This window comes from Amborella trichopoda, chromosome 8, assembly GCF_054954075.1.
Source record: "Amborella trichopoda isolate Santa Cruz 75 chromosome 8, AtrichopodaSantaCruz75HAP2 v2.0, whole genome shotgun sequence".
In the NCBI taxonomy this organism is placed as follows: Eukaryota; Viridiplantae; Streptophyta; class Magnoliopsida; order Amborellales; family Amborellaceae; genus Amborella; species Amborella trichopoda.
The window spans coordinates 45,767,675-45,792,105 of NC_142343.1; the positions used below are offsets into that span (position 1 = coordinate 45,767,675).

The 24,431-nt window shown below is 37.4% G+C and overlaps 2 long non-coding RNA genes across 16 annotated transcripts; both read right to left on the bottom strand.

The window, feature by feature from the left end:
* Positions 1-4,834: 4,834 nt before the first annotated feature.
* Positions 4,835-6,340, bottom strand: LOC148781148 (uncharacterized). Of its 6 annotated transcripts, XR_016060993.1 has the most exons (7): positions 6,289-6,340; positions 6,123-6,204; positions 5,946-6,004; positions 5,726-5,765; positions 5,514-5,580; positions 5,342-5,401; positions 4,835-5,267 (listed from the first exon to the last, which is right to left on the bottom strand). It is a non-coding gene; the product is annotated as an uncharacterized LOC148781148 (long non-coding RNA). The 6 variants fall into 6 exon arrangements; XR_016060994.1 differs by having other exon boundaries at positions 5,342-5,397; positions 6,123-6,289; XR_016060996.1 differs by lacking the exon at positions 6,289-6,340 and having other exon boundaries at positions 5,342-5,397; positions 5,519-5,580; positions 6,123-6,261.
* Positions 6,341-6,818: 478 nt separating this feature from the next.
* LOC148781149 (uncharacterized) lies at positions 6,819-23,282 on the bottom strand. Of its 10 annotated transcripts, none has more exons than XR_016060991.1 (10): positions 23,188-23,282; positions 22,860-22,977; positions 19,337-19,421; positions 15,533-15,665; positions 15,342-15,369; positions 15,185-15,217; positions 14,883-15,080; positions 12,367-12,754; positions 7,663-7,820; positions 6,819-7,274 (listed from the first exon to the last, which is right to left on the bottom strand). It is a non-coding gene; the product is annotated as an uncharacterized LOC148781149 (long non-coding RNA). The 10 variants fall into 10 exon arrangements; XR_016060983.1 differs by having other exon boundaries at positions 15,185-15,239; XR_016060986.1 differs by lacking the exon at positions 7,663-7,820 and having other exon boundaries at positions 15,185-15,239.
* Between the last annotated feature and the right edge of the window lie 1,149 nt (positions 23,283-24,431).

Consider the following 24,431-nt stretch of genomic DNA (forward strand, 5'->3'; position numbering starts at 1 on the left):
AAGGGCAGTTTTGTCGTGGGAATTATGTTTGTGAGACCATCTGGTGATTTTAAAATCACCTCCTACGCACCACTAAGAAAAAGGGAGGATCATCAAAGATTGTAACTCTCTCAAAATAGCCAATTTCTCGTTGTCTTCTTGTGGTCCATAGACAACAATGCACTTCCAATAGAAGAAATAAGTGATCCTAGCTAGGGTCACTATGACAGAGAACTTGCCAATGTGAGAGGCAACTAAGACGTGTTGAGTTGGGACCATCCATAGCTAACCACTGTTAGGGGAAAACCCCAAATATTTCGAATTTAGGAGAGTGGGGGAAGGAAACTTGGTTTCCAGCAAACCAAGAAGAGAGGGAGAATACTGTGAAACAAATTGACGAATATTTTGTTGTTTTACTGGGTGGTCCAAACCCTTATATTCCAAATAAAGATCTTCATAGCAAAAGTAAGGGGCGAATGGCACTCATGGTCAAGCGGCGAGAATGCTGAGGAGCCGAGGGAGGGGGGAAGACCTTAGCTGAGGGTTCCCCTTTCTCGTACCTTACTTTGAAAGAGAGTTGGATAGCTCTCGAGATGCTCTTATATTGGTGGTGGGAGCCTTACCTTTGACATTCTTCGACTTATACTGGCATCTTGATTCGCTATCAGCATTGATGAAGGCTTCAAGGGCTTCATGTGGGCCATTGAACAGGAAGCCCCACTTAAAGGATCTCGTGAGGATTGCCTTGGGCTGGGTTGATTGAGTTCGCAAAGCTAAAGTCCACAAAGGCCGGTGAAGAAGATTTTGAGGAATAGGAAGAAGAGGGATTGCCTCCCTACGACACAAGAATGGAAATTCTTCTTTATTAAATGGGATTGCAACTACATCAAATGTATCGAGGAGAATGGTAAAGTGAGACAACAACAAACAGGTTCTTACCTTCTCAAGAAACTCTAGTATACTTCTCCTTTCCAATCTCGCATCAAATTCCAGCCTGCGAGTAGCTCAATCATAGTATTGCTTTGATATTAAAAGAAAAGAAAAGAAGAGTATCCAAAGATGGATAGATATCCAGACAAAATGGCAGTGGTGGTTACCTGAGCACTGCTTGAGCCTTTTCAATGGCTGCATGAAGTGGAGAGGTTCAGTTATCCAGAGCAACAACTCGTCTAATTCGCTTCTCCTTTCCTCTCTCAATCAAATTCTCAACTGCTTTGATATTTTTTTTAAAAAAAAAACAGCATCCAATGATGGACAGATATCCAGAGGAAAATGGCAATGGTGGTTACCTGAGCTCTGCCTTTTCAATGGCTGCATGATGTGGAGAGGTTCAGTTATCCAGCGCAATAACTCTACTATCAACATCATCTTCCGCTCCCAATGCTTCTAACTCTAAACATTTAAGTAAGACACCCACCCATCCTAACAGCACCATCACATGGATGAATATATATATATATATATATATATATATATATATATATATATATATATATATATATATATAACATATTTCAAGAATATGTAAATGCTGTGGGGAAAACAAACTCATGATTCAAATGCGCAATTGAACTAACGCTAGCATAATACAAGCCTTTCAACCACGTTAAGGTGCTGCATCAAAATACTTTGTACCTTTTTTGATAGATAACAAAATTTCTACATATAAAAAGGATCAAAGAACACAAAAATACAAAAGCGAATGACATGGGTCAAGAGCTGCCTTGGGTCAGAAATCATCATCTCGAAGACCAGCTGGTCTCCCTCTGCCTCCACAAAGATACCTAGAGACAGATTTTCAATTTTATTTTTCTTATTTGGGAGATAACTGTAAGCTGAAGGGTGGCTACATCGAGCAGCATGAGTAAGGACATAAGTCAGGCAGCAGAAAAGCTGAAAATTGAAGTGCATCGATGATTCTCTAGAAATTAAACAGTGGCCTTATCAGAGTTACACCGATGCACATTCAAACTTTGCACAGATATGCCCCTTATCCTCTTGATCGATGATCAGTTAGAGAGAGAGAGAACCACTGCACCTTTTCATTTTCCTTTTCCACTTGTTCCTTCTTCTATTTGTATTTCTGTTACAATCTCTTTATGTTCTCTCTCTCTCTCACTGAAAGAATGCAAACCTTTATCTCTCTAACTATTTACAAATGTACTTCTCTTTCTCTCACTAAAAAACAGTGCACAACATAAGTCAGAGATAGAGCTTTGTCAAAGGATGCCCGTATGAAGTAAAGTCGGGGCATGGAAGCAAACAGAAGTCTAATCCAGTACCTCAAAAGGGATCAGATATCCTTCAATCTCAGCAATGCAATCATTTATAAGTGGAAAAAGTTCCAAAATATGGGCATTGGATAGTGCTTTCTATGCAACAAGTCTGACTGGCACTTCTACTGTATGGTGGAGATATTCACCTAATTGCTCGCCAAATAGGATACAACACTGAATTGCTCAATGGGGATCTCAATAAATGAGCCATAACTTTCATGGACCTCTTTTACGATGTAAAGGATTTCTCTGCTATATACACCAGAGGATTTTTCATTTTCAGGAACGACTTCAGGTCTTCTTTGTCTCAGTTTTTCCAGATGTTGCCCATACTTGTCCTGTAAAGTTTTGAGAGTATCTCTGGTTTGCTTCTCTTCAAGAATGTCATTTCTTTTGAGGAAAACCATGGCCAGTGCATGTAATTTCCAAACCAAAGGAACATGCAAAATTGGTGAACTTGGATTTTCAGTGCATAATGCAGACATAGCTTCAAGACCCAACAGAAAGAAATGCCCACTCCTGGCAACATCTATACTCTCAGTGGCATCGACAGTTGCCAAAGGACTCAGGAACCAATGCACAGGAAGTGGCAATCGCTGGTTTGCCCGCTCTATTTGCAATGTGATATACTGCATATTTCCAACTGAACTACTTGGGGCATCAACAGTTTCTTCATAAATTGTATCCAAATTACGGAACTTTAGTTTGGTTTTGTCTAGGGTTGCTTTTGTTGTCCACTGCATTGCGTGCTCTATTTATGAAATTTTGTGATGGATTCCTTTCATTCTAATTCTTGTGGTTGTATTTATCTAAAAGCAAAAACTTTACTAAGAGCCTGAAAGAAATGAAAACAAGAGGTCAAGCAACTCAAATTCCTCTCGCATCGGATACACCTTTATTAAAGAGTGAGCCCAAGGAAGTGGTGGAGGTCAGGATGCTGGCATATGCGCTTTTGCTCCTTTCTTTTCTGGCCAGGCATTTTCCCTCTCTCTCTTGCATATCAGAGTTACACAGATGCACATTCAAACTTTGCACAGATATGTAGGCAAAGCAAAGCAAACCCCTTATCCTCTTAATTGATGATCAGTTAGAAAGAGAACTACCGCATCTTTTCCTTTTCCACTTGTTCCTTCTTCTATGTGTTTTTCTGCAATCTCCTTATGTTCTCTCTCTCTGAAAGAATGCAAATCTTTCTCTCTTCTAACCGGTACAAATGTACTTCTCTTTCTCTCAACAATTGAAGCAGCCGCCATTCCATTTATTTATTCTCATAGTGGTCAAGAAACAAACCACAATCATTTTCTCATGACACATGAAACCTAAAACAGTGAACAAGTTTCTCACAATCCCAATCCTCAAACTAATCTCCACTTTACACAAGGACACAGCTGAAAACGGAGTGAAGAAGTTTGTGCCCTTTTTTTTTTTTTTTTTAATAAAAACGGAAGTTGTGGACGGACTGGCTGGCTTCGTCGGTACGGCTCGGCTGATATTTGGCTTGGCTAAGCTGATATTGGGTCGGCTCGGCTTATTATTATGAGGTTCACCTCTGTTCCTTTAGAGGTTCATTATAAATTTACAATAAAGTTTCACTGGCTGAGCCGAGCCTAGCCGAGCCGAGCCGAGCCAATATTAGCCGAGCTGAGCTGACATTAGCCGAGCCGAGATAAATTCGCCCCGTGCCGAGCTCATTTTAGCGCGGATAAAAGCCGAGCCGAGTTCGAGAAAATTGATAAAATTGTGAAATAATTATTAATATAAAATATGTTAAAGCTAAAAAATTTATTTAAATGTGTACAGAAGTTGTTAAAACTAAAAAATTATTAAAACTAAAAAATTATATTAATAATTTTTAATATAAAAGTTGTACTAAAAAAATTGTACTAAAAATTGTACTAAAAAAATTGTACTAAAAAATTATTAATATAAAAGTTGTTAAAACAAAAAAATTTATTTAAATATGTACAAAATGAAAAAAGTATTTTTTGTTAAATCAAGATTTTTAATTTACTCATTGTTACTTTACTTATCTTTACACCAGATTTCAATAATATTAAATTAATAAATAAATAAAGTTACAGGGAATAAGTTTTTTTTTAGAGAAAATAAAATGCAAATTTATATCCGCGCTATTAAAAAAAAACGATTTTTTGAAGATCTTTTGAAAAACTAAGAGTTTTTAACAGATTTAAAAAAATCGGAGATTCATTGAAAATATTGTGTCTTAAATGGGAGACTTACCGACTATGATCTTTGCATATCTGATTTTTTCACTACATTTTTTTAACCAATCCCAAATATTCACGATTCTACACGTGACCTTTTTTTTTGGTGATCCATATTTTTTAACTGATTTTTTCCTCCGACCTTTTGAAATAAAACCGATTTATTACCAAAATTTTGATATGCCGATATTTTATTATTCCTTGGGTCGCTAACTATGGCACGCACCCAGTTAATTCATGCCAACAATGGACATTTCTTATGCTGATAATAATGCTCTTTTAGATCGTGTTTGTGGCTCGTTGACACAAAAGAAGAAACAAAACATAAAAACAAGAACATCACACAGGCGAACCTTGAGAAATTCATGCTTTATATAGGTCCTGGCTTCCCTAAAGAAAATAAAACCACTTCTAACTTTCCACCAAGTTCAGGCACAGTTAAGATTCTTCGATGATCTCAAAATGGATTCACTAATCAAATTCCTTTTAAACATCACTCCTACGTCAATAGTACAACTACCTGCCCTGTCCATTCATTAATCGAACCAAGATGGCCCAAGATTGACCAAAGAACTTCACATTTTACATGTCAATAAGAACTTTCAATGTGCCAGATCCTTTGAATTTCATAGTTCACAATATATTCACCAAACAGAATATATCCAATGGGCGAGGGGAAGCATTCATGCTATGCGAATTTGATGTATAGCTTTGTGTTTAAAACTTGAAATCCTTCTTTGCCTTCCTTTCCTTTTTCCTACATCTTGTGCTTCCTCTTTTTCTTAGCCTACACAGAGTTCAAAAAATTAAAAAAAAGAAAAGAAAAGTGAAAACCCACTCTAGAATGCACTCAGAACACACCTCTGCCACCAGGTCACTGAAGTTCTTCGCGTTGATTTCATGACTTCTCGTCTTCCCTTGCTTCCTCATACATGAACCATGTCACCCAATAATGAATAACTATGTATAAAACTTTGTATGCATGCATCAAACAACACATCAAGAATCTGGCCTTTTATTATAAAAAAAATACCTTACTTTGCTGCGAAAGTAACATCATCCAAAGCCTTTAATTCACTTTGTCCTAATAGTAGCTCAACCTGGGTAAAGATCATCTGGAATCAGCATGACAAAATGCAGAGGATAATTGAAAAGAGGTCGAAAGAATTTCATATATAAATCTAGCCAACAAATCATTAAGTGCTTCAGAGCAACACCAACATACAAAAGAATAAATCTGTTTACCCTTTTAGGACCAGGTTTATCCATTGCCCCAAGCACATTCCTGTCCAAGGAAAAAAGTTCTCAAATGCTAATCAAGAGTTTCCCTATGATAAACGCTCTCTCAAAAAAAAGGAAAAAAAAAAAAAACTCACACAATGAGAAATAAGAAAATGCACAAAAGAAGTCCTAAAATTCATCAAAATGATAGTCAGATAAGCAGCTAGTTAAGGTGTAGACGTACATGTGCGTTGTTCTGAGTAAGGTTCCTGGTGCAATCCTTTCTTCCTTCTCTTCGAGTACCTTATTTGGAACAAGAGAAATAGTGTGTTGGACTCCACAAGAATAAAATGATAATCAAAAGATGACTAATAATGTAGCTCACTGGAAGATAGGGCCCAAAATCTTTCGATGTACTTACTTGGTAAAGAGGCTTCCCTGGCTCTTTCCTTTATTGCTTTCGAAGATCAATGACGTCAGGTGCCTTCACACCAGTTGGTGTACTGTGGGGAACTTAAAAAACTCAATTTATTAATACAGCAGTGAGAGAGAGAGAGAGAGAGCCCGGCATCTGATTGGATAGTGGCCTCCAATTCCTCTTCTTCCATATGTTCCTCCTCTTCTTCCTCCAAGTCATCCCAATGCTTACTGATATCGACAAGTTCCTCTTGCAATCAAAGGAAAATGCATAATGAGACAACAATGATAAGAAAACTAAGAAAACCATAGTAACATGGAAGTCAGTTTCCAACAAAGGAAGATTTAATTGCCAGTGCATGAAGTTTATTATAATAACACAAAGGATTTATTCTATTAATTCAACAAACCAAGTGAAAATGGATAGGGAAAGCTTTATGTGTGACCCAAAAAACATAGAAGTTATACGTGACCCCACTTCTTAGCTGTTTGATTCAAAATTGATGGCTACGATTGTTCATGCCACAATGACATGCCAAACGCTACATTGCCCAAGCAATCCATTTCACATGTCTACACAATACAACATGAGATCAGATTTTTTAGGACATGAACATCCATTAATGAAAAGAAAATAGAAAAGTTTAGATACTCTTGACTCTACAGTGAGACCCACACAGTGAGACTTTCATCCTCATCCTTCTCCAAAACCTTTTTTATATAACCAGGGCAACATATATAACGAGCTACAATAACCAGCAAAAAGGGTTTCCTCAAAGCCACTGGCTTGCTTCGAATGTCAAGAAAACGTGAAAATGAAGCTTTACAAAAAGCAATTGCTAATGCCTGCTTAGTTCCTTTTGCTAATGCCTGCTTAGTTCCTTCAGTTTCAAATGAGAACCTTGGCAAATGGAGCAAAACATGTGCACAGAAGCAAGCTCTCCATGTTTCGGCATGGTAGCCTTCCATAGCCTCGCTGATACATGCATCGATGCCTTCGATTATTGAATGCTTGGAAATAGGAGGTGCAGGTGGGGCTGGCAACTCCCTTTACTCTACACCCTCTATGCAAATGAACAACTTCTTTTATGGCATCGAAGATGGACATGTCCTCCATGCATCATGATGGGGGTGAAATACTAAACTATGCATGTTCCTGATGCAGAAAATTCAAGATTAGTAATTTTGCAGGGGGTACATGAAAAAAGAGAGAGTCAAAATTATATAAAATAAGCATATAAACTGTTCACTCGTTAAACCATGGGAGTAACAAGTATTCAAAATTTGAAAATTACTATGCATATATAGGAGAAAAAGGAGAATGTATAATGAATGAGATGCTTGAAACAAATCTATAAAAAGACAGTAAAACTAAGAGGAAATGGTGAGAAATCGTTACAAGATTACTTATAATGGCACATACCACCAAAGACTACAGCACACAGAGAATATCCCAATTTCAAAAATTGAGCTTTAACCAGTCATTTGGATATTCCTCCAGCCTAAGGTGATAAAAAATATCCAATAACAATATAAAATAGTACCTGTACAGCAAGCAACCAAGCTTCCTGTAGCAGAGCTGAAAACATGCACGCAATGGTTGAACAGCAAGACCTCCACACTTGACATAACATACTGGTCTTTTCATCAGGCACAGAATTCTCCCAAATATGAGCCAATACTACTAGTGTAAATCCCATCTCTACCACCGGCAAAAAATTACATTGATTTAACAATAGAGGTAACTGAGAAACCATCTTGTTTTTTTTTGAGAAAAAGTTTAACTGCCAGAGAAACCATCTTGTTTAACAAAACAAACAACAAATATCTATAATGCAACCAGAAAAGGCAAACAAATAGTATACAAAGTTGCATTTTCCATATTCAATGGCTATTTATACTTTTGTGGTCGCTAATCCCAACGTTTCATACTACCAAATGTTCCATTGGCAGGTTGCCATCCGATTATGGGCATGAATCGAATCCCAGGTCAACAAAATTATTTGTCTTGTGATGCAATTCATATCATCTATGAATCTCTCTCTCTCTCTCTCTCTCTCTCTCTCTCTCTCTATCTATCTATCTATCTATCTATCTCTCTCACAAACACACACACAAGAAGAGGGAGAAATATGAACAACTAACCAAATTTGACCAAATTCTAGGTGAAATGAAACCAAATAGATGGATCATGTAGCAAAAAGTTTTGAATCTTCTTATGAATCCTCTAGGCATAAAACCCAAACGAAATAAATCCACATGCATCATAATTCTCCACTGCAGTCTGACAAAGCGATTATTCATGTAATAAATATCAGTCACAAGCTTTTTCATAATGCTCCAGCCAAGATAGGGTCTACCCCATGATTTGGTGAGGTAAAGAATAAGGTAACAGAAGAGATCATCTAATGTCCTTAGATCTTTTGAGATATCTCTTACTCATATCTTTTGCACTCGGTCATTAGTAGAGATTTCTAAAGAAAACTGATCAACAAGAAACAAATCTTACGGAGCCTGTTTCAAGTATATGTGAAATGACATCAGAGGACATTATATATTAGTATAGCTAGTTTTAGTTGTTCTAGAATCAAGAAGTATAAGTACTCAAGTAAACCTTCAATAGCGTGATACCAAGTATGAATTTATCATGATGGAGCACCCCTCGTCTGATTAGGAATTGTTTATCGGATTTCATTACCATCTGAAGCATGGTGAGTCTGTGGGTGCGGATGTGATCAAATAATATAAATGTTTGTTTGTCCATGTGCATGCGTGTGAAAGAGGGAATAAAAGAATTAGGATTTTTTATTGACATGGCAGGCCAGTCTCACACGCTTTGATGTGTCCATAGACCACAATGCACTTCCAAAGGAGGAAATCTGTGATCCTAGCTAGGGTCACTGTGATAGAGAACTTGACAATGTGAGAGGCAACTAAGGCATGTTGAGATGGGTACTAGAGGACCCAGATACCGTTAGAAGGTCCTATTGCATCCAGAGCTAACCACTGGCAGGGGAAAACCCCAAATATTCTAAATTGGGAGAGAGAGGGAGAAGAAAGCTTGGTTTCCACCAAACCAAGAAGAGACGGAGAATACTGTGAAATAAATTGACGAATATTTTGCCGTTTTCCTAGGTGGCCCAAACCCCTTATATTCCAAATAAGGATCTTCATAGCACAGCTACGGAGCGGATGGCACTCTTGGTAGAGTGACGAGAATGCTGAGGAGCTGAGGGAATGGGGAGGACCTTAGCTGAAGGTTCTCTTTTCTCGTATCTTACTTTGAAATAGTTTGAATAGCTCCCAGGATGCTCTCGAATTGGTGGCAGGAGCCTTACCTTTGACATTCTTCAACTTACACTGCCATCTAGATTCGCTATCAGCATTGATGTAGGCTTCAAAGGCTTCATGAGGGTTGTTGCACAGGAAGCCCATCACTAAAAGGATCTCGTGAGGATGGGCTTGGGCTTTGCGTCCACAGAGCTAGAGTCCGGTATACAAGAGGAATAGGAGGAAGAGGGGTTATCAAAGGGGAGGGAAAGATGTGTGGGTGGGGGAGAAGGATGCTCTTCACTGAGATTGTACGGTAGCAGAGGGGGAGGGGACCTTCAAGAGGGGGAATGTGGAAAAAATGATAGCCAGGGGGGAAAGGAGGTTGAGGTGGAATTAAGGGTGAAGAGGTAGGCCGAGGGGTGGAATATATGGCTAAGGATGGACTTGATTGAGGGCTTGGGCATGAAGCCATTTGGTGAACAGGCTGGGTAGGCCTCAACATCAATGCTTGATTAAGCTAGTTAAGAGTTATTATGGAAATATTTATTTTATCAAGGGTAAAAATGTTATAAAATTTTTTGTTGTAATCAAGACTTCTTTTTTTTCAATTAGAATTAGGATTACTTGGAATTTAAGTAAGATCTTTTATTATAAATAGTAAGATCTTTTATTATAAATAGTGGTCGTATTCAGGGTTTTGCTTTCAGACTTAGATATCATTTTGTTCAAAATCTTGGTTTCACCAGAGAGCTAGAAGCTTGGATTGTAAGCTTCCTGTTATTCAATCAATTCGATCTTTGATTTTTCTATTTCTCTTTTTTCTTTCCACCATACCATCTGGTATTAGAGCAGGCCCGTTCCCAAAGCGCATGAGCATTTGCTGCAAGTTTGCTCGATGGCGGTTAGAGAGGTCAAGTTCATGGATGTGGTGGTGACAAAGTTATCTGTGAGGGAATAAAATGATCTGATGAGAATTGAGCAAGTGGTGTACGAGGGATGTAAAAAAGGTCAAATCAAAGGAGATTTGAGGAAATACAAAAAATTACTCTCCAGTTTAGTACTATTACCACAAAAAGTTCTTAATATCTTAAAGATCTTAAAAGAATAAAACATGAATTTTAAAATTATAAATATTATTCTTTTACCAAAGTATCTATACATAATTAAAGTTATAGTAGAATAAAAAAAACTAACATAAAAAACATTTCGAGATGTGAACATGCAAATGCCTCCATGTTTGTCACCAAAAAATGACATGCTTGGTAAGCCTTGCCAGATGGTCTACTGGTGTGTTAGAAGTAGCAACAGATTAATCGGATATAGTGGTAGAGCCACACACCAAAACATGTCTAAAAACTGCATCTTTGATTCATCTAATCCATTCAGCTACTCACATGTTCTATGAGCAGATTAAATACTGCCAAACTCATGAGTGCACAATATCATCATGAATATGACAAATCAAAATGAAATGACTCCAGATCCAATGATCCCATGGGCCAAATGAAAAATTCAACAGTTATCAAGATAGAATTGGGAAGAGGAAATAAGAATTCCAACTAAAATAAAAGCTATTATGCATCTTACCAATTGCTCATCAGTTTATGATTAAATTTAACAAGCAGGTCATAAATGACCAAAACAAAATTCATGTCTACAAATAGAGTCATATGATGTTGATTATTTCTTAATGTACACCTAAAATGAAATCAAATGCACATAGTTACATACCTTCTTAAACATACCTATGTACACATTATTCACAAATCCCTCTGGAAATACAAAAAGTGGATCGTTATCAAGGGCTTCAACATGTTGTTTCATTCCATGATAGTAAAACTCACTAATTTAGGGTTGCCACAACACAATAAAGACACTATAATAAGCTCCATCAATTAACAATATCCTCAATTCTTTACTACGATTTCATGACCCCTGGCTAGGTAGAAATCAATTTTTTATGACTTGGGTACAGACCAAGATTGGCTATATAAAACTACTTGGCCTAGATCGCAACTAAAGTTTGTCAAAGTGGTTTGTAAATTTTATATACAATTGTGGGATGCCCATCGGATTGGGTATACATGGCCCATGTTCAGCCATGCTATGCGGACTCTAAAAGAAAATAATTGTACTTTGTTGTGATTGAACCATGAAAAAAATTTAGTTAACATTATCAAAAAAAAAGAAAAAATGGCCCAAATGCAATGCTCTTTAGTAATGCCAAAATCGATCCATCCTACTGTGCAATAGACCTGCTAGCCTTTAGTATCCTGACATTGCGGCTGCTAATGAGCAACATTATTTCTCTTGCTAATGCTCATTGTTTTGTTTCAATTTTCTATGTTTGGAGTTACTACTTCTCATTTTGAATTCTTTTTAGTACGCATTCCATGTATATAGGCGCAGTAGGGAGGAATCGAAGGAATCCCGAAAGATGGGCACATGTGGGGATAGGTTTGGCATGCACATTGTGTAGTGGGAATAAGAGAAGCCGCAACGGATCTCTGAATGGAAAAAGCATCACAATTCTTGTTTAGGAAGGCAAGCTAGACATAAATGTGGGCTACCTTCGAGGAACTATGTTGCGTTGTACACTCAATAGTGCAAACTGAGGATTTGGGAATCCAAAAACGAGCAGATGGATTTGTATACCCCACGAGGTTATGGAGCATGGTGAGCATAAATTAGTTATTTTTATGTAGTTTCTCTATTTTCCTTAAATAATCATTAGCATAGAGTGCAGTTTAATGTTCCTACAATTTCGATGAAATAGATAAGCCATGTGAATAGAAGCATATAGATCTAGGACACCCTTATGATGGTCCAAGAGCGAGGGCCCAATGCTTAGGGGACCTTGTAGGGGCCCTAAGTTCCATATATAATCACTATTACAAGCAGCAATAATCAACAAAAGAGGCTTCCAAAAAGCAATTGCCAATGCCTGTTTAATTCCTTCAGTTTCAAATGAGAACCTTGGCCAATCGAGCAAAACATGCGTACAAGAGCAAGCTCCCATGTTGCAGCAAGGGGTCCTTCCATGACTCGCTGATAAATGTATCGATGCCTTCGATTATTGAACGCTAGGAAATAGGAGGTGCAGGTGGGGCTAGCAACTTCCTTTATTCCACATCTTCTATGCAAATGAACAGCTTGTTTTATGGCGTCAAAGATAGACATGTCCTCCACTTCTTCCCATGCATGCCAATCAGCAATCAGGTCAGCCCAGATCACTCAGAGTTCAGGAAATTTTAACTCTACAATTGCGTTCACCTCTATAGTATACTTCAGGATGGACTTCAATAAAAGTGATATGTCCTCCATGTATGATGATGGGGGTGAAATTCCAAAGCATGCATGTTCCTGGTGCAAAAAATTCAAGATTAGTTATTTTGCTAGGGGTACATGGAAAAAAAAAAAGAACTCAAAATTAGGCAATATAATCATATAAATTGTTCACTCAACCATGAGAGCAATGAGTATTCAAAATTGAAAATTCCCATGCAGATTTAGAAAAAATAGGAGACACACATGCCCAAGTCAAATTGTCGATTGATATCAATAGACCTTATTGATCACGCAAGGAGAAAATATTCTTGGCATTGTATACAAAGAGACCATTTACTTTTTGTAAAAGGAGTCACAATTATTCCTACTCATTGGATGTCAAATTTGATGGCTTAGGGTGAGTCACCAAGTTCGAGAAATTTTTTTTAAAACTTTGAGTATATTTAATGACACTCCTACAACGACCCAATTTGAGATCAAGGGATATGAATGATTATGACCTCCTTGTACAAAAATTAAATGGTCTCTTTGTATACTTTTTCATTGTTTTATATATGCTTGTAAAAAACCCAGAAGCAAATGTTCTACATGTAAATGTGCTTAATACTTCTTTCATGGGTAGCAACATTTATTTTTCATTTTGTTTGTGCAAATGTGCATGAGCAGGTGTGTGTCCTCGTGTAAGGGGGAGAGAGAGAGAGGGGCTTGCACAATTACAAAGTAATATCATAAATATGGATATGGTTTGCTCTAGTTGCTGGGGATAAGGAGAGGGGAATAAGGGGAAAAAAGTGCTGAAAAAAGATTTAAGACAATGTAGAATGAAAAGGTTGTTTAATCACATACATAGTAGGATGGAAAGAACAAGAGGAACTGGTGAGAAATGATTACGATACACAGAGAATTCCCCAATTTCACGAACTGAGCTTTAATTAGTTATTTAGATATTCCTCCAGCCTAAAGGGTCCAACAACATAGAATAACAATATAAAATAATACTTGTACAGCAAGCAACCAAGCCTCCTGCAACAAAGCTAAAAATATGCCTGCAGTGCTTGAACAACCAGACCTCCACTGCTGGCATAACTTACTGTACTTTTCATTGCCAAGCTTGAGCCATTTGATTTTGGCCCTCTGAGCCCAATAAATTTCTTTTTTCTTTAGAAGGTATTGGTAATCATGTTTGTGGATGTATCGAGAGTCCAGCTCAGAATGGGAGAGAGGTCTAAGTTCTTCAATGAAGTCTCAGTGTTGAATAGACCTCAAAAGGGAGTCTTTTGGGTATCACAAGGTTTCAAGGAGCAGTGAACTCCATGATTTCAAGAAAACTTTGAGCATTTGAAGCTTTTTCTACAAGATGAAACGGCCCACCCATTCACGAGGGGGGAGAAGGACTCCCAATGGTTACAGACAGGAGAGGGGAAGCCGGGCTCTTAGAGCCAAGATAGCTCAAAGAGAAAAGGCTTAGGCCCTCCATGAAGGGACTGGGTATCCAGCAGGATAGGTCTATGATTTGAGGCGGGCTTGGGAAGCACCAGAGAGTGGGTGCCAGGGAACTCATGATCCCACTCGATAGGGGTTAAAAATCTATCTAATTTTGAGAGGCTTGGATTAGCCGAATGACTAGACCAACTGAACTCCGCTCCTTCCAACAAGATGTTTAGAAGACTGTTATGAGCTAAGAAATCAGAGAACTGTACCATTGAAGGGGCAGTTTTGTCATGGGAATTAAAGCGTGTTGAGAAGGGAGCAATTAAAGCGTGTCGAGATGGGAATTAAAGCGTGTTGAGATGGGGGCAATTAAATCAGAGAATTGTACCAATGTGCGAGGCAATAAAAGCGTGTTGAGATGGGACCATCCAGAGCTAACCACTGCTAGGGGAAAACCCCAAATATTTCGAATTTAGGAGAGTGGGGGAAGGAAACTTGGTTTCCACCAAACCAAGAAGAGAGGGAGAATACTGTGAAACAAATTGACGAATATTTTGTTGTTTTCCTAGGTGGTCCAAACCCTTATATTCCAAATAAAGATCTTCATAGCAAAGGTAAGGGGCGAATGGCACTCATGGTCGAGCGGCGAGAATGCTAAGGAGCCGAGGGAGTGGGGAGGACCTTAGCTGAGCGTTCCCCTTTCTTGTACCTTACTTTGAAAGAGAGTTGGATAGCTCTAGAGATGCTCTTAAATTGGTGGCGAGAGCCTTACCTTTGGCATTCTTCGACTTATATTGGCATCTTGATTCGCTATCTCAAGGGCTTCATGTGGGCCATTGATCAGGAAGCCCATGGCTTAAAGGATCTCGTGAGGATTGGCTTGGCCTTGGTCGATTGCGTTCGCAAAGCTAGAGTCCACAAAGGCCGGTGAAGAAGATTTTGAGGAATAGGAAAAAGATGGATTGCCTCCCTACAACACAAGAATGGAAATTCTTCTTTATTAAATGGGATTGCAACCGCATCAAATGTATCGAGGAGAATGATAAAGTGAGACAACAACAAACAGGTTCTTACCTTCTCAAGAAACTCTAGTTCACTTCTCCTTTCCTATCTCGCATTAAATTCCTGCCTGTGAGTAGCTCAATCATAGTATTGCTTTGATATTAAAGGAAAGAAAAGAAGAGTATCCAAAGATGGATAGATATCTTAAGAAAATGGCGGTGGTGGTTACCTGAGCAATGCTTGAGCCTTTTCAATGGCTGCATGAAGTGGAGAGGTTCAGTTATCCAGCGCAACAACTCGTCTAGTTCGCTTCTCCTTCCCTCTCTCAATCAAATTCTCAACTGCTTTGATATTTTAAAAAAAAAAAAAAAAAAGCAAATGATGGAAGCATATCTAGAGGAAAATGGCAATGGTGGTTACTTGAGCTCTGCCTTTTCAATGGCTGCATGATGTGGAGAGGTTCGGTTATCCAGCGCAATAACTTTGCTATCAACATCGTCTTCCGCTCCCAATGCTTCTCACTCTAAACATTTAAGCAAGACACCCACCCATCCTAACAGCACCATCACATGGATGAAAAAAAAAAATATATATATATATAACATATTTCACGAACATATACATGCTGTGGGAAAAACAAACTCATGATTCAAATGCACAATTGAACAAACGCTAGCATAATACAAACCTTTTAACCACGTTAAGGTGTTGCATCAAAATACTTTGTACCTTTTTTGATGGATAAAAACATTTCTATATATAAAAAGGATCAAAGAACACAAAAATACAAAAGTGAATGACATGGGTCAAGAGCTGCCCTGAGCCAGAAATCATCATCTCAAAGACCAGCTGGTCTCCCTCTGCCTCTACAAAGATACCTAAAGACAGATTTTCCATTTTATTTTTCTTATTTGGGAGATAACAGTAAGTTGAAGGGTGGCTACATCGAGCAGCATGAGTAAGGACATAAGTCAAGCAGCAAAAAAGTTTAAAATTGAAGTGCATTGATGATTCTCTAGAAATTAAATAGTGGCCTTATCAGAGTTACACAGATGCACATTCAAACTTTGCACAGATATGCCCCTTATCCTCTTTATTAATGATCAGTTAGAGAGAAAGAGAACCACTGCACCTTTTCCTTTTCCACTTGTTCCTTCTTCTATTTGTATATCTGTTACAATCTCTTTATGTTCTCTCTTTCTCTCACTAAAAGAATGCAAACCTTTATCTCTCTAACTATTTACAAATGTAATTCTCTTTCTCTCACTAAAAAACAGTGCACATAAGTCAGAGACAGAGCTTTGTCAAAGGATGCCAGTATGAAGTAAAGTCGGGGCATGGAAGCAAACAGAAGTCTAATCCAGTACCTCAGAAGGGATCAGATATCCTTCAATCTCAACAATGCAATCATTTATAGGCGGCAAAAGTTCCAAAATATGGGCATTGGATAGTGCTTTCTATGCAGCAAGTCTGACTGGCACTTCGACTGAACGGTGGAGATGTACACCTAATTGCTGGCCAAATAAGATACAACACTGAATTGCTCAATGGGGATCTCAATAAATAAGCGATAACTTTCATGGACCTCTTTTACGAAGTGAACGATTTTTCTGCTATATACACCAGAGGATTTTTCATTTTCAGGAACGACTGTGGGAGGAAAGGAACATGAAGCATTGGAAGTTGGGTTAAATCATTGGTGAAAAGAAAATTGAAAGAGATATGAAGCATTGGAAGTTAGGAATGTTATGACAATCCATGCCTCTCTTTAAACTAAGAAATCAAGTTGTTACGCAAAGTTGAATTCAGAGGAAATGCTGAGAAAATTAAAAGTAAATAAATACAAAGATGAGAGAAAAATAAGATAAACAAAGCGATTAAACCAGTTTGCTTTTGGGATAAGTTAGCGTGTGATGACAACCTGAGGCATTGAATAAATCGCTTCTCCTCCGATATCTCCATTTCAACACAAAGATTCTTGCAACAAATGAATGAAAAATCCAGAAACCAAGATAACAAATCTTATAGAGAGAAACTAAATAGAGATAGAGAATTAGAGACTAATGATCAGAAAAGGTAATTTTTACCATTATAGAAATCACTCGGAGAAAATGACTAAAGATTTATCAAAGAAAATGACTAAAGATTTTATGTTTGAAATTTTAAGAAATAAGAAAACTCCATCATCTATGTTATAAGGATATGGGTACAAGTGTCAGTGTCATACACCAATATACATGTCAGAAACACAACTTAGCCCCTTCTAGATACAACACATTCATATATATATTCGACGGGTCGGGAGGTGGGATTTTAAGCGATTAAAGTATCTTAGTTTCTATAGTGTTAGACATGTGTGTCACATGCTTAGTGTCTACATGAGCCCAAAACCTTGGACGCTCATCCAAGTCTTGTAGCCCGTCATTTATTTAGAATGTTGGTGTTTACATTATTCTTGATAAGGATTTATATATCTTTTCTCCGGTTCTTTGTTTATTTTGGCAGTGCTGATGGCGAACAACAAGGAGTTGAAAGATTGTGACAAATATGAAACCTGTAGAGAGAGAGCAAAGTTAGGGTTCATGCGTAAAGATATCATGGATATTGGGAGGCTTATGTGGACTAAAATATGCCCCTTATTAACATATTGCTTGAGAATCACTTACTTGTTGCAAAGCCTACTAAACACTCTACACATTCGGGCCTTCCCTAAATGTTTATTTAACTTCAGTTGCATTTATAGTTAGTTAACAATTAAATTTTCATTTGGATGATGAAAGTGCAAAATATATCCATTTTTTTATTCGAATTATATCCACCTTTTAGCTTCTCATGCAAGGGTGTCCTCTCTCTCTCTCTCTCATACACACACATACACAGATTTGGCTTAGCAAAGTGGTTAGTTATTTTTGGGTAGCAATGCAATATCCTAAGTCCTAGTTTCATTTATCTTTCATCTTATATCAAATATCCCAGGTTTCAATCTTTGCTTTTCATATTTTTTCCCCCATTATTTCAAATCACATGCTTTCAAAGTATTGTTTTTATATTCATATACATTTGGAATACTTTTTTTAAAAAACAAACGTAGACTGTCCAACATTTTAGGAACAGATCTGAAGCGAACACTTGTTACAGTGTGGGTAGCCATGTTTTTCTTATTATTCTTTCATATATAATTTGGAATGGAAGCTGTCAGGGAAATGTTGGAATTCTACTAAGAGCCTACAAAAACAATTTTAAACACCCTCGCCAAAACCCGATGTTAAATTACCAAATCAATAGAAGGATTCAAAAACAAATCTAAAGACCACATCAAATTCCGAAATGATAAATCGACAAAAAAAGCAGAAGTGTTATACTTTAAAAAAAAAAAAATTTTTTGAGCAAACAAGATTGTAAACAATGTCCAAGTCTAGCTTCACTACAGTTAATTGCTTACACAAAACAATAAAGCAAGCAAGATTATAAACAATGTATATTTTCTTATCAGTAAATTATAACAGCATCCTAGAGGCCAAAGAAAAAACCAGAATCATAAAACACAAAAAGCATTATTGAAAAACAAGCTCAGGTTGGAAAAGAGAACTAAATAGCCTAAAGTCTTGCCAAAGCCGCCAAATCTCCAAGTATACATTAATACAAATTGGTGAATATTTGTTACCAACATATATGCTTGTTGACAGCAGCTAGATATAATGATTGACCAACTCATTTGGTTCTATCAAAATATGCATATGAGGATTTTGATGAATTACAGCAAATTAATAACTGGATTGGTTTTGGTCATTCATTTTTATCAAATGATTAATAACGCCATTGCAAGCGTTTCAAAAGCTCCCCAACCACAACCTAACCTTTTCTCCCACCCAACCTGCAACACTCCCCAACTTTACCATCCACAACCTAGCCTTTTGGTTTGCTACCCTTGCAGTGTCACTGTCCTTTCCTCCTCCACCACCAAAAAGAAAAGAGCATCTTTCTATTCTTGATCACAGCCCCTTCCTCCCATTCCCTAATTCAGAAGACCATTTGTTCCCCACGTAAATTAGAGTTCGAGAGAGAAATATGATTAACATGCTATAAAACAATATTATGGAATGTGCGTTACCAGGGTTTAATTAACTTGAAATCAATCTGGTCATGTGTATCACAATCAGTATTGAGATTGCCCATTAGAAATATTAAGTCACATCATAAAGCAGAAAGAGTGACATAACGAACCTGGAATGGATTAATGGTAGCTTGAAGAATAGTGAGGCTATTTAGGGTCTTCCACTACATAGTTGTACCTCTCCCGAAAGGATTGCTGGTTTGAATATCAAACAGGTACAAGTTTAGTAAAATTGAGCTCTAAACATTAATGAATTTCACAAATAATACAAGTGATAACTAAATTTGAACAGAAAGTACAATCCCTACAAAAAGGCATCTTAGACAAAAATGAGATACAATATCTTCTCCAGTTCAATAATTACCTCTAGAATGAGAATTCAGGCTTTTAGATGCCAATCCCAAAAAGAATTCAGACTTTGTCAATGTGATTACTACAATAAAAAGTTCGTAGGCCTCAACATCAATGCTTGATTAAGCTAGTTATGAATTATTATGGAATTATTTATTTTATCAAGGGCAAAAAAGTTATCACAAATTTTGTTTTAATCAGGACTTCTTTTTTTCAATTAGAATTAGAATTCCTTGGAATTTAAGTAGATCTTTTATTATAAATAGTGGTCGTATCAGGGTTTTGCTTTCAGACTTAGATATCATTTTGTTCAAAATCTTGGTTTCACCATAGAGCTAGAAGCTTGGATTGTAAGCTTCATATTATTTCAATCAATTCGATCTTTGATTTCTCTATTCCTCTTTTTTCTTTCCACCATACCATCTGGTATTGGAGCAGGCCGGCTCCCAAAGAGCACGAGCATTTGCTGCAAGTTTGCTCGATGACGGTTAGAGAGGTCAAGTTCATGGATGTGGTGGTGACAAAGTTATAAGTGAGGGAATAAAATGACCTAATGAGAATTGAGCAAGTGGTGTACGAGGGATGTAAAAAAAGTCAAATCAAAGGAGATTTGAGGATCTGGTGGATGAGGTGAAGCCAACCTGCTTTGAATGATGTTTGGTCGTTCATGACAAAGGCGGATCTGTATCCAATTGCAGTTATAATTCACCTCATAACTAAAGGAGAGGTAACCTCGTTGTGTGAGCATAATTTTTTTTGTGGTCTTAAATAGACAGACCATAGAGAACCCTTATCTCATCAAATTATCACTGCACTTAGCAACTTGCCGCTGAACTGAGGCAATTTCAACGAGTGTAAATGGATGAAATTAGGCAATTCTAGTATGTTTAGGTGGCTGAATCGAGCATATCACATTTACTCCATCAAACATACAACGACCATGTCCTTGAGTTGTTCTCATAACAGTTTACGTACTCGTCGGCACAGCGGTGCAAAACCATCCCCCAGAAAGGAGAGATCCGAGACCGATTCAATAACGACAACCCGTCGATCATGCCGGTCGATCAACAAGAGGAAAACATTCTAGATCACCATCAAGAAAGGGAAAGGAACAAGGGGCCTTTCCAGCCCTAACCACGTTAGTACTCGAAGTAGGGCTGCACCTCTACACAAAGTAGGCGCCTCTATACTACACCAAAGTAGGAGGGAATGTTTTTCAATTCCACAAATCAAAATAACATCAATAACAGCGTCTGTACAGTACATTTATACCCGGTTGTGGACCCTTGATATTAACCAAAATACCTCTAACAAAATAGTACAATGACCAACCTACCCTTATACCCTATTCCCCATACAATTAAATCAACATACATGCAACCTAGTTCCCATTTTGCAAGTCCTCATTTATTTAACCAAATTCTCATGCAAAATAATAAATACCATAGATAACCCAAAAAAGATGATAATCATGGGCCACCCTTTCATTAAATTGAGATACAATGTCAGTTTTCCTTATGAAATTAGTATCCCCCATATAAATAAAGTTCATAACAGAACTCTCTAATTCAAGCCAATGTGATAAATATCCAATAATTTTAATAGGTGGTTGCACATTTGTGCCCAAGAAGGGCGAATTTTATTGTAAGCGTCGGTAGAAATGAAATTGAAATGAATGAAAATCATCTACTTAGTCACAAACAAAGGAAAGAAGAATTGATCCTCAACAAGGAAAAATGAAAAGGCATAAATCCAAGCCAGTTGAAATGCATGAAAATCATCTACTTAGTCACAAACAAAAGAAAGAACAATTGGTCATCAATCAGGAAAAATGAAAAGGCAATAAATCCAAGTTAATTTTAAAAACAACTACTATGTGCTAAACCTCTTGAACTTGTGCATTCGTCTGTTGCAAGGCCTTTTGCATTTTGACGAGTGTTACTATTAGGGGAGTTTTGAAAAAAAAAAAATACACAATATATTTTTCTTAGATACTAATTAACTTGGAAATGCGTATGCACCTCTATCCTCATACCATCAATCCAAGACAACTAAATTCGATATGTATAAAATCCAAAGGATAATTCTGATTCAAGTTAAATCTCCCAAAAGATGACCAAAGTAAACTAAAATTTCTAACTTACCGCACTCAACTTTAGTTCCGAACCAACAAATGTATTGCACCCATCACTTTTTCCTTTCCCTAAAATCTCCCCATTTTACATTCCTTTCAATTTGTCTCTTTCCTCCCTCTCTCTCTCTCTCTTTTTCGCTCTCTTTCTCTCTTATCTCTAAATATAATTAAAGTCCTATGGAAATCGGCTTCAACCTAAGTCTCACCTACTCTCTTCTATATTCTCTCTCTTAGACATTGATTCTATCTCCCCTTTCCTAAACCTCACTCCAAAAGAAGAACCTCTCATCTCACAGGTTTATCTATGCTATTACCAAGATTCTCTCTCTAAAGATAGCATTTTTTTTGACAAACTCCTATGAAAATATAGTTATACATAAATTCTCTCCCATTCTACAATTGCCCTTACCAAGATACTCTCTCTCTCTCTATCTCTCTCTCTCTCTCTATCTCTCTCTCTCTCTCTCTCTCTCTCTCTCTACACACGCACAAACCCAACAAAAACAGTGGTAAGATGGGGGTAATTGCAGATGAGCCATCAGTTTTATAAAGTTCGATACTACCACTGTGATCTAGAAAAATTGGAAATCCATCAGTAGTTTCTAAAGAACTAGCAGAACTAAGACCAGTTCTCAATAACTTGTTAAATACATTTTTCGAACGGTAAATACAGTGGCAGATGAGTTGGCTAACTCGGAATTGGATACATCCAAGAATAAGTCACAGCTATATGGAACCACAGTTCGTAGTCCTTTTTTCTCCATGAAGAAACATTCCTTATAGTCAAGTATCTTTATTAAAAAAAAAAAAAACCAGTAATGGCAAAGTCTTGTCAATTATAAAAGGTACAATTCCCGAAGGTTCATAGATATGTTGCCAGTTGAGAAACTTAACAAACACTACTCTGAAAATGATAGATACCACCGTTATGTTTCCAAACCAATCCAATTTTGAATGACAATTACATCTGATTGGATAAAAAACAAGGAAGAATAAAAGTTCCATCTCCCATCTCAAAAAATAACATATCCTCTTAATATCAATGAGCCCTATATTTGCACAAGTTCCCATGTTAATGCTCCATTTCTCATTGCATGCAAGAAAAGAATTACAAAAAGAGAATATATCCTAAGGTAAATGTGCATTACTGAGAAAAGCTTCATGCATCTTCTAGCTTTATGTTTCATCTTCTTCCAAAAGGCTTGACGATTTTCACTTTAGACTCCCTTGTTTAAGATGATAAGCCTTTTAACACATATTGACGATCTGCAGCAAGCCACACGCATGAGCATGCACATAACCCTACATATCCCATGGCAACAAATGTTCATAACTTCGCATGGTTTGGTCCAGCAATACCATGGTTAGTGCATTATAATATTGTAAAGCATACAAAGTATCCATTCAGTTTAAACACTAAACATTAACTACAGCTCATCTTCATTTCACAAGGAAAACAAGGAGACGAGAACTGACCCCAATCCTCCATCTTCACCGTAAAATTTCATGCATTATTTCATGAACCAAAATTTCAAAATCACTTGAGCTGCTGCACAACAAGGTGAGGTCCTGCAAGCCCAGTGAGATATGAAAAGCCATTAGTTAATATTAATGAAAAGTTCAAGTTATACTTGTGTCTATTTGAAGCAGTCATTCCAAGAGCATTAACAAGATATTTGGTCATGATTTATAGTTTTGTCTTTTTTTCCCTTTCTGATCCGTTTTTTAAATGAGTAAAGTGCGTGTTTTCTTCATGTTTGAAGTATCAAAGAACTATGCACAAAAAATAACTGCACCAAATCTACAACATAATGCCCAAAAGTAGACCAACATTCTGATACTAAAAGTGATCAAATGAAGGCTCCCCCCCCATTAGATGCTCGCATTAGTATTCCACTAATTGCATTTTCAACAGAAAGAAGGCATTTAGCAGTTTCCATTAAAATATAGGAAATGAACAGAAATCCAATATTCCAAGTATAAGAAGCACAAAAAAAACGAGAGACAAAATATAAAGTATTACAAAAGTTCTATCAGGGCAAAGGTCAAACATGTACATGTAATATGAAGAATATTGTAATTTGTATGGCATGAGTGCATCGGAAGCCCAATAAATCGCTTTTAAAAGCCTTGCCGCTTGGGTTTTTTTATTTCCGCACTCATATTCATATGTGTTTAGGTACTCATATTTTTGCACTCCTGGGAGTGTGGTTCTAATTGAGTGAAAGCAACAATTAGAGTAATAGGTGCCACATCCATGGGTGAAAGATGTGTGAGGAAGGCTCTATGGATAAAAGAGGCCATGTGATATGCGCTACTTGGAAGAAAAAGATCATCATGGAAGGTGTACTCTAAATGGATGAAAAAGGCCATTAGAGTAGGGCTTTACTTGGATGAAACAAGCCACTAGAGCTAGTTGGAGCTGATTCTATCTAGGACATAGGGGGCTCCATCACTCTTGAGTCTCGCCTTGGCATGTGAAAAGGCATTGACTTGTAGCATCCAGGGTGGCAGATGTGTATAGTCCTTGTAATACGCTCAGCCGAAGAGGATCCCGGGTGGTGGATGCTAAGCCAGGAGGAAACCAAGACTCTATTGAGCAAAGCGGGACAAGAGGAAACCAAGACCCTATTGTGCAAGGAGATGGTGGCTTGTAAAGGCGAGTGCCTAAAAGCTTCTACATGGCACCATAAGCAGCATGCACGCATGACAATGACATT